The following is an 11137-nucleotide window of genomic DNA, read 5'->3' on the forward strand; positions in this document are numbered from 1 at the left end:
AATGCGGTGCTAGCGTGGGTGCACCCAATTCCGGCTTTTCCATAGCATACTTCCACTCCACAATCTGCATGATTTCGGCACTGAACACTGAGGAGGAGCACAGTTTTCTTTAGCTTCTCCTGAAGTAGACCCACACGACATTAGCATTTTTTTAATGAACGGAGTCGTGCAGAGAGTGTCGTGCTGCACCGCTGAAACGAATGGCAAAGTGCAGCGGCTCGAGAGCCAGTACACGTAGTGCAAGTGAATCAAATGAACCTTGTATTCGAGATGGGGTTATGCTTATGTTATGCCCAATGTGCAGGTGTGACCGCACACCGCATGCTACCGAGACCATTTGCGCGGGCGGCCCACAGGCCATACCACGAACTATGTCGTGAACGAATTCTGTGCTACTGTGCTGTAGCGCACGCCCCTTGCCACCTGGCTGTACATTCTCTGCAATGCTAGATTTCGGCATCCCCTCACTCTTCCGCGAGTCGTGGACAGACTTCAGAAGTGTTACTTTTTCGGCTTGTCGGTACTGTAGATTTGACATATACGTAGACAACAGCAAAATGGCTTTAGGTCGAAGGAAATACACGGAAGGAAGTGTGGAAAGGACGAACGCAGCGCTGTGTTAGTACTTTAAGCCCTTCCTTCTGTGTATCTTTGTCCTAAAGCCGTTGCACTGTTGTCTGCGAATAAGTCCAAACTACAGAGTTCATACCAAGGGCAACGGCGGCCTGGCCATGTTCACAGGAGTAAACAAGCAGAAAGCTGACGGCTACAACAACCCTTCACCCCATTTCTCCACTCTTTGTTCCATATTGGTAGTGGCTTCCGAGCTGTAATGAATGTTCCCACAGTTGCGTTGTTGGCTCGACAGAGCACTATCTTTGTAGGCTGTATTGCTTGCGCTGCTGCTAGAAATACACAGGAATTAAAATAAACACTGCGTGTACCACTGCCTCAAGTCGCAGCAATGAGGCACAGAAATTGCCATTTTACCTAAGCCGTTGCACTGGCACATAGAATCCGGAATGGCACATTCTTCGGTGGAAAAGAGCTGGCTCGACCGTGGCAGCAGCGATCGCTCGCGGCTTACTTATTCTGAATAATCGAAATTTAGGTTCTACAAGGTCCAAAATAAAGTACAGAATACCACTCAGGTTCGAACAGACAACATGCGAAACTACATGGTGGTCTGTCAACAACACGTCCACAGCTTCTGTTTTCCATTTGGATGCAGTCGGGTTCGTCGAGCTGGCGCAGCGTTTGCTATGCGTACTTTAATACCGGTGCAGCTGTCATGATTCTCAGAGTGGAATTCAAAGAGCCAAACTTTACCAGCTGCGCTGCTTGCACTGCTCATCTTTTATCAAACGTGGTGACTTTCAGGCAGCGCCAGCATACGCCTACCATGTCCTCCGCTTCGCTTAAGTTTGGTGCTGATGATGGCAAGAATCGGCAATCGAAATTAAGTTGGAATGTCAGTCCACTCTGTGCCATTGTTTTAGTGCACGCATTTAAGCACCGGCTCAAGAGTCGTGCATTAACATCGCTATTTTCTTTTCAAGTGGTTGCAAACTCGTTTGGTAGGGTAGTGAGCAGTTATTTGCCGCTAAGTGCACAGATTTGTTGACCGGCGCACTAGGGATCAAACCACACACCCTCCGCTTCGCATGCGGGAGGTATGGGGTTCGATCCCCAGTGCCGCTGGGAAGCCACCAGTGATAGTATAATGGGTACAAGCCTTCCCCTGGCCTGGCGCTCGGCTTATCTGGGGTAAAATGCTTGGAAACGGGTCTTTCATACCCCCGCCCCCCCACCCTGAGTAGAAGAAACCTTGTGCCATGGCGTTCTTTGGCCACGGATGCCGTTGTGCGATAAAAATCCACCATCATCATCATCATCCCAGATGTGTTGACCATCTTCGGTAGCAGTGTGAACCAAAAGTGGCAGTGTGCGTGCCGACGCTAGCAGCTACGTCCGTTGCAATATACCGCATAAACGCATGTAAAGGCCGCAACAGTGTATTGGCTGCACCCCGTTTTCTGGCAGGAAATATTTAAGAAATAATATCCATGTAAAGGCCGCACCCAACTTTTCAAGACCCACGCGAGGATAGCGTTCGAAATGCATGCGCTGTGGGCGCCGCGACCAACTCCGGCTAGCAGTCAACGTTAAAAAGAAGAAAATAGGCATATTGCCACACTGCTGACATTCTGCCGGCGCCACCTGGTAGCTGAACCTGTCTCTTAGTGCTTGGCAGAACGTCTTCTTTGTCTTTAATGAGCACGGTTGTTCGGCAAGCCTTGCTCCAGTAAACTGCTGTGCTTCCCGCGTCCCGCTACTTTTGTTGGTGACATTTGGTGGAGGCGCTGGGTGCCATCCCATGTACGCTGACCCCAACGATTTCCTTGACAATTCTCCACGACGCGCGGACGCCACACCTGTGCACAAAGCGAGCCGTCGCCTGCGAGGCCTGCAATCCGAGTTTGAGCCACTGACAAGGCCTGTGCAAGATATGACCTCCACCACTGGCAGCCAGACAGGTCGGTACTCCGGCAGTGCCCCGCCGTACGGCATTCTCACACCGCGGTCGCTACCATACTTCCATGGCGTCCGGTTCGAGGTTTTTGAAGATTGGTTGGCCTGTTTTGACCGTGCTGCTGCATTCAACCAATCGGATCACGAGCGGAAGCTGATTAATGTGTATTTCGCACTGCTACACATGGCGAAAACGTGGTTCGAGAACCACGAGGCATCTTTTTCCAACTGGGCCGCTTTTCGCCGTGAGTTGCTCGCCACATTCAGCTCGAGCGAGCGAAAGGAAAATGCTGGAATTACCCTTCGCTGCAGGTCACAGCAGTCCAACAAGAGCGTGGCCATGTTTATTGAGGACATGACTCGTCTCTTCAATCGGGCCTGCCCGGCCATGCCCGAAGCTACAAAGGTGCGGTACCTTATGCGTGGGGGTAAAGGACCAGCCGTTTGCTGGCCTCATGCACGACCCTCCGAGAACCGTCGCTGCCTTCGCCAAGGAAGTTACGAGCATGGAATGTTCGCTGCAGGAACGGAGTGCCCAATACGGACGTCAGGCAAATGTAGCGGCTGCTCACTACTGCACGTCCTTGCCAGCCCCCGGGGACGAGGCGTTGCGGGAGCTTGTGCGGAGCATTGTAAGCGAAGAACTGCGACACGTCCACTTGGATACTCCGTCAGCAAGCACATCTTCTACAGGCAATGTACTCCATGCTACTCACCTGAATACCTGGCCACTCAGGTGCTGCCCCCGACCTCGCAGCGGCGCCAATCGCGATTGCCGTCCCCGAGGCGCTTTGCTTCGCCCAGTCGGCCCTCATCCTATGGTCAGTTCAGAGGCACGTCCCCTCACTAGGAAAACTGAAAACGGCGTCCTCTGGGGGTAGGACTGCCGCCACTGCACAGAGTAAACAGCCTGCATCCGACGATTCGACACAACGGCCCGAGCGGCGACGACCCGGTGTGACGACCTCACCGACGTGCTGCGAACGATTAGTTTCTGCTGAAATTTTAGTACAGTAGCCGACGTGTAATTCGGACTCCAATAATTTGGACTGGTAGGATATTTCGGACCTCGATGAGAAACCGTCAGTCATTCCATTGAAGCACATACATATTCGCGACGTATATTTCGGACTTCCAAAGTCCGAAAGTTCGATTTTTCGGACTAATTTCAGTCGCCTGCAAGCCAAAATCGGCCATCTTATCGGCTTGTCGCCGGCGCAAAAAGCGCCATCTTGGATTGAGGTGGATTTACGCTGCGCCATTGGATTGGCTTGACATACTTTCTGCACCTCATTGTTCCCAGTAGAGGTCCCTGCGATCTCTGACACTTCGAGGTCAGCTAGATTGTCATCGCCGTGAACTTGCTTTTGTCACCGACGTTGTCGCGGGCAGTTATCGCTTGTCGCATCCATTGAGAATTGGTTGTCGGGGGCAGGAAATTGTGCAGATGCTTTCTGACATCTCGGTGAGAAGGAATAAAGGAGGGACTGAGAGAAGAAAGGAAGAAAGAGGTGGCATAATGGAGGGCTCCGGAATATTTTCGACCACCTGGGGATCTTTAACGTGCACTTACATCGCACAGCACACGGGCGCCTTTGTGTTCCGCCTACTTTGATACGCGGCCACTGCGGCCGGGGTCCAACCCGGGTACTCCGGATCAGTAGCCGAGCGCTCTAACCACTGAGCCACAGCGGCGGGTCCCATACGTTCGCCATTCGCCGTTTCGTCACTTGGGTTTTTCTTACCGCGTCGACCGAGTGGCGCTCAGTCTTCACGAAGTTACATCCGTTCACCGTTTTGTGATTGCGTCCGGCGGTTCCGCCGCTTTGAGCGAAAATAGCCTTATCTTTGCGTGTGTTTGATGAGCGGTGTGGTGCACACTCGGGTTGTGGACAACATGGTCCCGCTAGGTCCGTCAAAGAAGCCTGGGAAGTATTCCAACTCAATTCGGTGACCTTGATGTCTAGCATGTACAGTGAAAGCACAAGTTTGGCGCAAATACAGGCGCAAATTGTCGCCAGCAAGAGAAACGTGCCGCGAGGTAAAATCAGTGACATTTTTAAGCCGATTTTATCTCAGTAAAGTGATTTTTTTCTACTTCACAAATTTTTGGGACTGTTCAATTATTCGGACCATTTTTCGGGTCCCTTCAATCCAAAAAATCGGTCGGCGACTAATTGCCGACTGTCATGAAGTGAACACACTCGTCGCTACCGGCGCTGATTTTTCTGTGATGAGCAGGCAGCTCGCCACAACTCTCCGTAAGGTTCTGGCGCTTTTGTGTGGATCCGTGATCCGCACCACCGGTGGCCTTGTAGTGCGGCAGCTACACCTGTCCCAACCAGATCCGCGGTCTTACTTTCACTGGTTCCTTTGCCGTATTACGTCACTGTTCAAAAGATCTCATTCTGGGCATGGATTTCCTTGAAGAGTACTGTGCAGCCATCGAACTTCGCGAGCTCTTGGTATCTTTTTCCGCCCAGCGAGCCGTTGACACCAACACCGAGCCCAGAAGAGTAACGTTACGCGTATGTGACGACCACATAGCAATCCCTCCCTGAGCCAGCAAGTTCGTCACAGTCGAGTGTAACGACAGCACCGGCACTCCTGGCATCGCTGAAGCGGACATGTCGCCCCTCCTCGCTCGGTAAGTTTGTGTAGTTCGAGGCCTAGTAGAACTTGCCAACGGTTGAACTGACATCTTAGTCACCAACTTCACCCGTGTGCCGCAGCATTTAACGAAGACAGAGGTCGTCGCTTATTTTGACGATCTTTTAGAGTGTACCAAGCAGTGCTCATTGTCCACCTCGTAAGACCTAGACGATGCAATGGCTACAGCCATTCCGACCTGTGTAAACCCGCACCTCTTGGCCAGTCAGAAACGTTATGTAGAAAACCTCATCTATTCCTTCCGCGACTGTTTTGCATCAACTTCCAAGGTGCGACAGACGCCACTCACAAAGCACGGAATTATCGTTGCTGACGACCAAATACCACTAACTATGTCAGCGCCCTTATCGGGTGTCTTCAAAATAACGTCACGCTATCCGCCGCCAAGTTACACAAATGCTCCAGGACGACGTCTTACAACCGTTCCCGAGTCCCTGGGCATCGCCTGTTGTCCTTGTCACGAAGAAAGATGGCACTCTCAGGTTCTGCGTGGATTACAGACGCCTCAATAACGTCACGAAAAAGGATGTGCACCCTCTGCCACGAATTGATGACTCCCTAGACCGCCTGCGCCATGCCACCTAGTTTTCGTCCCTTGACCTCCGCAGTGGGTATTGGCAAATGGAGGTCGAAGAACGCGACTGAGAGAAGACCGCCTTTATCACTCCTGACAATTTGTACGAGTTTAAGGTGCTCCCTTTTGGCTTGTGCTCGGCGCATGCCACATTCTAACGAATGATGGACACCGCGCTGTCTGGCCTGAAGTGGCAGTCGTGCCTCGTATATCTCGACGATGTCATGATCTTCTCTGACGCACACTGCCGGGCTGGGGTTGTCTATCAGATACCCCTAACGTGCGGTAGTGTGTACATGGGCCAAACGGGAAGATGCTTTAATGTCAGGGCCAGGGAGCACTTCCTCAACGTAGATAGAGGGTCTGGAGGTAACCTAGCAATACCACTGCAACCAGCCTCGCCACAAATTTAAACCTATATTAGAGGATACATGGATACATGTATTTTGCATGTTCGTCTGCCACTTCCCGTTTGCTCATGAAGTTTTCTTATGTTAGCCGGAGCGCATTCTTCTCCTCAGGCTTTTGGTGCGGCTCAATCGTGGACGGTAATCGTTCAAATTGTGTTTTACATGTAGACTGTTTTTACCTCTTACCTTCTTGGTGTTGACAAGTTTTTTGCTCAGTTTTAGGTTGTATTCGTTTGTTTTTAGTTTCTTGTGGCATCCGTAGGGTTGCATGACGTTTTATCTGATTTTAGATTTCTGACTCTGCTTTTGCTTCGCTTGCTGGGCCCTTTTAGGCTCGGTCGTTGTTGCTGTTAACGTGTTCTTGACACCGCCCTTCGGCCACGATGTCGTTTTGCACGTGTATTTTCTTTGGTTTTGCTGGCTCAAGTGCTTTTGATCGTTTCACTTCATAAAGTTTCACGCCCTTTTTCAATTTTTGGTGGTTTTCTTTCCTCCTGGTTCATACATATGTTGGCCGCCCCTTGATGACTGTGTATTAGGTTGTAATCTTTGGCCCCCTGATTGTCACTTGATTTTTGGCATATATTATGCTGGGCTTTTCTCGAAATTAAAGAGATGTTAGCGCTCGTCCTGTCGTCAGTGTTTTTTCTTCTCGGATCCCCGTCTGTTTCTCCGCCGGTCATTTCGAATAAATTATTACCCTGGAACCATACTCGAAGAGCATAATAATAATAATTGGTTTTTCGGGAAAGGAAATGGCGCCGTATCTGTCTCATATATTGTTGGACACCTGAACCGCGCCGTAAGGGAAGGAATAGAGGAGGGAGTGAAAGAAGAAAGGAAGAAGAGGTGCCGTAGTGGAGGGCTCCGGAATAATTTCGACCACCTGGGGATCTTTAACGTGCACTGACATCGCACAGCACACGGGCGCCTTAGCGTTTTTTTCGATTTTCCTCCAAAAGCATCCAAATATCCCTGCAGAATGTGGTAAAGGGAATGGATATCTCTGGACGAGGCGAAAAAAGCTATGTGATCCGCATACACAAAAAGTGCTATATCAGGACGAATGGGGATGCCACTGAGCAAAATATTAAAAGCAGCGGGGATAGCACCGATCCTTGCGGCGCACCTCTTCATTGATAATATGTTTTAGAACATAGGGTTTCCTGAGTGCAATAAAAGTATCTGTCCTTGAGAAATTCAGATATCCACGCATAAATGTAGGCTGGAGGATTTTACAGAGCAAGTCTGTAAAGCTAAAAAGTATGTTCTACACTGTCATAGACCTTTGCTACATCAAGAGTGATCAAAGCTGAAACTTCCCTTCTGCGTAGCGAAAGCCGAATTCTGCTCTCTAGATCCACATGCGCGGACCATATAGAGCATCCGCGGCGAAGACCCATTTGCGCTGAGCTGAGACCGTTGACGTCATGAACATGTTTTGTGAAGCGTCTGTCTACTGTTATTTCTATAAATTTGACTAAAGTTGAAGTCAGCTCAATTGGCCAAATATTATCTGAGACGTATCCTTATCCTGCATGTTTCATCAATAAAATAATTTTCACTGTCTTCCAAATGCTTGGAATCCAGCGCCTGTCTCGTGTCTTACTTTCCTGTGTGCTGTGTTTTTGTGCGCTTCATCTAATCAAGCTAAGAACCAACTTGCCCAAGAACGTGTTCTACTGGAATCCATGCATTTTCCAACGAAGCATTGACCATATATAAGAGGTCGCTTGTAAAATATTGGGCTAAAATTTTAATCGTACCAACAGTGACACCATCTTGTCCAGAAGCTGCAGGATGCAACATTACCAGGACTGAGGAGCTCTGATGCATCAACCTCGGTTTAATTCGAAGAGGGTGAGATTGAGCACAAAGGGACATTTCTCTGCGCCTGGAAGCGTAACGCCAATCCCTAAGCAATACGCTCCTGGGTTTCCTGAGCCTTTTGTGGTGATAACACTGTCGAACTAGTGAGGAGATAGACTGCAGGACTCTTATGTGCCATGAATCTATACAGGGTCTCTCGATTGCTAGGATTTTTAAGATATGTGTTTAAATATTGTTTATACTCCTCATTGGCTTTTGGCGTTGTTCTTTTGAATGATGCCGGAAAGAATTTGTAATTTAACCAGTTAGCTGCACTCTGGTTGCAGGATATCCTCTTCCAGGCCGCTTTTCTGCGACGATAGGCCTTCTCAAATTCTTCTGTCCACTAAGAAGACGACGTGTATTAGAAGCTGCTGCGGGTACAGAGAATATGGAGGGTTCTACTGCATTTTGCAAAAACGAAACCGTCTACTGAGCTCTGTCTTTCCGGCTTGTACTAACTATAGAGGCAAATGAAGCGGATATCAGGTTTTTATAAATATTGTGGCTGAAAAATTTGTGGGTTACACAACTAGCTTTGAGCGGAGATAACCGGATAGTGATTGTTATAGGAAGGTCATCACTAGATGTACCCGAATCTTCTGTCGACCAGTCAGTCACTTCTAGCCTACCTGCTGATACTGTTAAGTCAATGACTGAGCGATCAACCCCTCGCTTAAAGGTCATCTTTCTATATTTGCAGCAGCGTACAAAATTTACAGACAGCCACGACCAGAGAAGCTTGTCACAGGAATCAGTACGACTTCCCTGTCACTATGGTGAGAAAATCTGCGATGACTGCACTGCTTATGCCAGTCACCAAGCTGTCTAAAGGGTCTGTCCTGTGTGCACCTAAAGGAAAATAGACGTTAGCAATTACAATATCGGCGCAATGTGGAAATGAAATTTTGATCGCTAAAAGCTCTCAGTTAGGGAGAGGAATTTTCTTAGAGATAGATGTCTGATGACATAAATGTGTAGATAGCATGGCTACCAATCCGCCTCCTCTGCCAACATTTCGATCTGACCTGAAAACTCGAAGGTTTCGCATTAAAATGATTTACAAGGTGATAACCAAGTTTCTTGTAAAAGCAGAATATCAGGTTTATGTTTGTGAATAAGTATTTCTAGATCTGGAAGAGAAGACAATACGGATCGCCAATTCCATTGTAGCACTTTGATACCTGCCATGGAAACCGACCAAATGAAGAGGCAGAAACCGCCTCTTTAACGATATCAACATGAGGAAGAAGTTTGGCTGGTCGTTTTTTAGCTTTAATCTGTGGAGAACTAGAATTAGATGGTGACGAGGAAACACGGCGCTTGTGCGTAGGGCACGGTATTTCGACATTCGTGGACAGATGTCAGTGCGACATGCACTGCTAGGAACAGAGATGTTAGGAGGGACCTGGGGAGCATCAGGAGTTTGATGAGCAGCCAGCACTAGCTGCACAAGCTGAAACAGATGCAGACGTTGCTGGCAGGACGGATGTTGATGTTGACGCAGATTGAACTGCAACACACTGAGCCAACGCCTCACAAAAAGTGTTCAGCATTCGCTCAATCATTTTATTAAGAACCTTTTCCACTGTGGTCACATTTTAGGCATCAAGTTGGACTCAATGTCTCCAACAGAAGCGCGCACATGAGTAGCGTATGAGTCTTTTTTCCTTTTAAGAGCAGCGTAAGCATCGGCTCTTGAGCACCGCTTCTCTTTGATAATGTCCAGCAAGCTACGCTCTTCGCTACGTTTTGCACAGTCGACATCATGAGCTGAGTGAATTTTGCTGCAGAGGCAACAATGAGGGGTCTCTGAAGTGCAGTTATCAGCACAATGATCTTCTCCACATAAACGGCAGGGGGTCTCCGACTTGCATGCTTCGCCGCTATGCCCGAACCGACAGCAGTTGGTGCACTGAAGAGTGGGGGTTCTAGAGGGTCCACAAGGTAAACAATCGGCCAAATCTTTAGCCTAGCAGGGCAGGAAGAGCCAGCAAAAGTTGTAATTAGAGACTCAGCAGCAACACGCGAGCCATTTACCTCTCTACTACAGCGATAGGCTGAAAGGACCCCAAGTCCTGAATCCTGAAATTCTTCTAGAATTTCTTGCGGGGATCGTGCTGGGTCGACCCCACGTACGATTCCCTTGACGCATGCAAGCTCTTCGGGAATGAATGCTTTCACAGGAAATGAGCTGAAAATTTTGCACTGAAGCAAGTCAGCAACACAAGCGATGCCTTAGGACTTGCACACCATTCCTCAACGGCCAAATGGACGCGTTTCCTAGATCTTCAGATAATGGGCTGCCAATGATCTTAGCTCTTGTTGAATTAGTTTGGGGGTTTTCATTTTGTTTGCACCCTCACCGATTGGGACGAGAGCAACGCGAATTGCATCAATGCCATTTTTTTGGGAGGACTCAAGCGGCAGACTTTGGGCTGACAAGCTGGCAAACCAAACTGCCAACCCTTCACCTGCGGAGGTCAGCGACGTCTCTCAACAAAACGCACCATCAAGTTCACATGAACTGCGCCTTAACCTACGCCTTGGCCAAAACCCCCCAACGTAGTACGGGCTCACCAACGAACAATCCGGAACCACCAGGAGAACCAGAGAACAGCAGCTGCAAGCAAAACACGTCAGCCAAGCAAACTTCTTCTTCTTCCTCCCCGTTTCCACGCACAAATCACAGTTCAGTGGTAGTACCTCAACCTTTTCCGTTGCTCCAGGTACGCTAAGAAGATTCGGGCACTGCTGAAGTCGTACCGCTCTGAAAGCGAAAGCGAGGCTCTCTCCGGAGCTGTGTCCAAGCTCAGCAGATATATGAGGGCGAACGACCCTAAGGACATAGTCATTGTGCTCGAGAGCCAGGTCGAGCATGTGGTGCGCCGAAAGCTGGAGGAGTTATTCTCTGAGCAGCTCGAGGAGGCTCACGAGAACCTTAAGGCAGGCGTACAGCGCTTTCAATCTGGTATTCAGCTGTGCTGTCGTCAGTGCATATTGAGGGAAGCTGGGCGTTCGAACAAACGAGCAGAAAACAGATATGGCTCAGGAACGCAACGATAAAGGCTGCCGCTTGATT

The 11137-nt window shown here is 49.1% G+C and overlaps 1 protein-coding gene across 1 annotated transcript in view; it reads right to left on the minus strand.

The window, feature by feature from the left end:
• Positions 1 to 10702, minus strand: part of LOC144132258 (uncharacterized) — a 53557-nt gene extending 42855 nt beyond the window's left edge. The window contains exon 1 of the mRNA XM_077664537.1: positions 10636 to 10702. The gene's annotated coding sequence lies outside the window, so the exon portion shown is untranslated. The remainder of the gene's footprint in view (positions 1 to 10635) is intronic.
• Positions 10703 to 11137: the final 435 nt, after the last annotated feature.

Source organism: Amblyomma americanum, chromosome 1 (assembly GCF_052857255.1).
Source record: "Amblyomma americanum isolate KBUSLIRL-KWMA chromosome 1, ASM5285725v1, whole genome shotgun sequence".
Classification (NCBI taxonomy): Eukaryota; Metazoa; Arthropoda; class Arachnida; order Ixodida; family Ixodidae; genus Amblyomma; species Amblyomma americanum.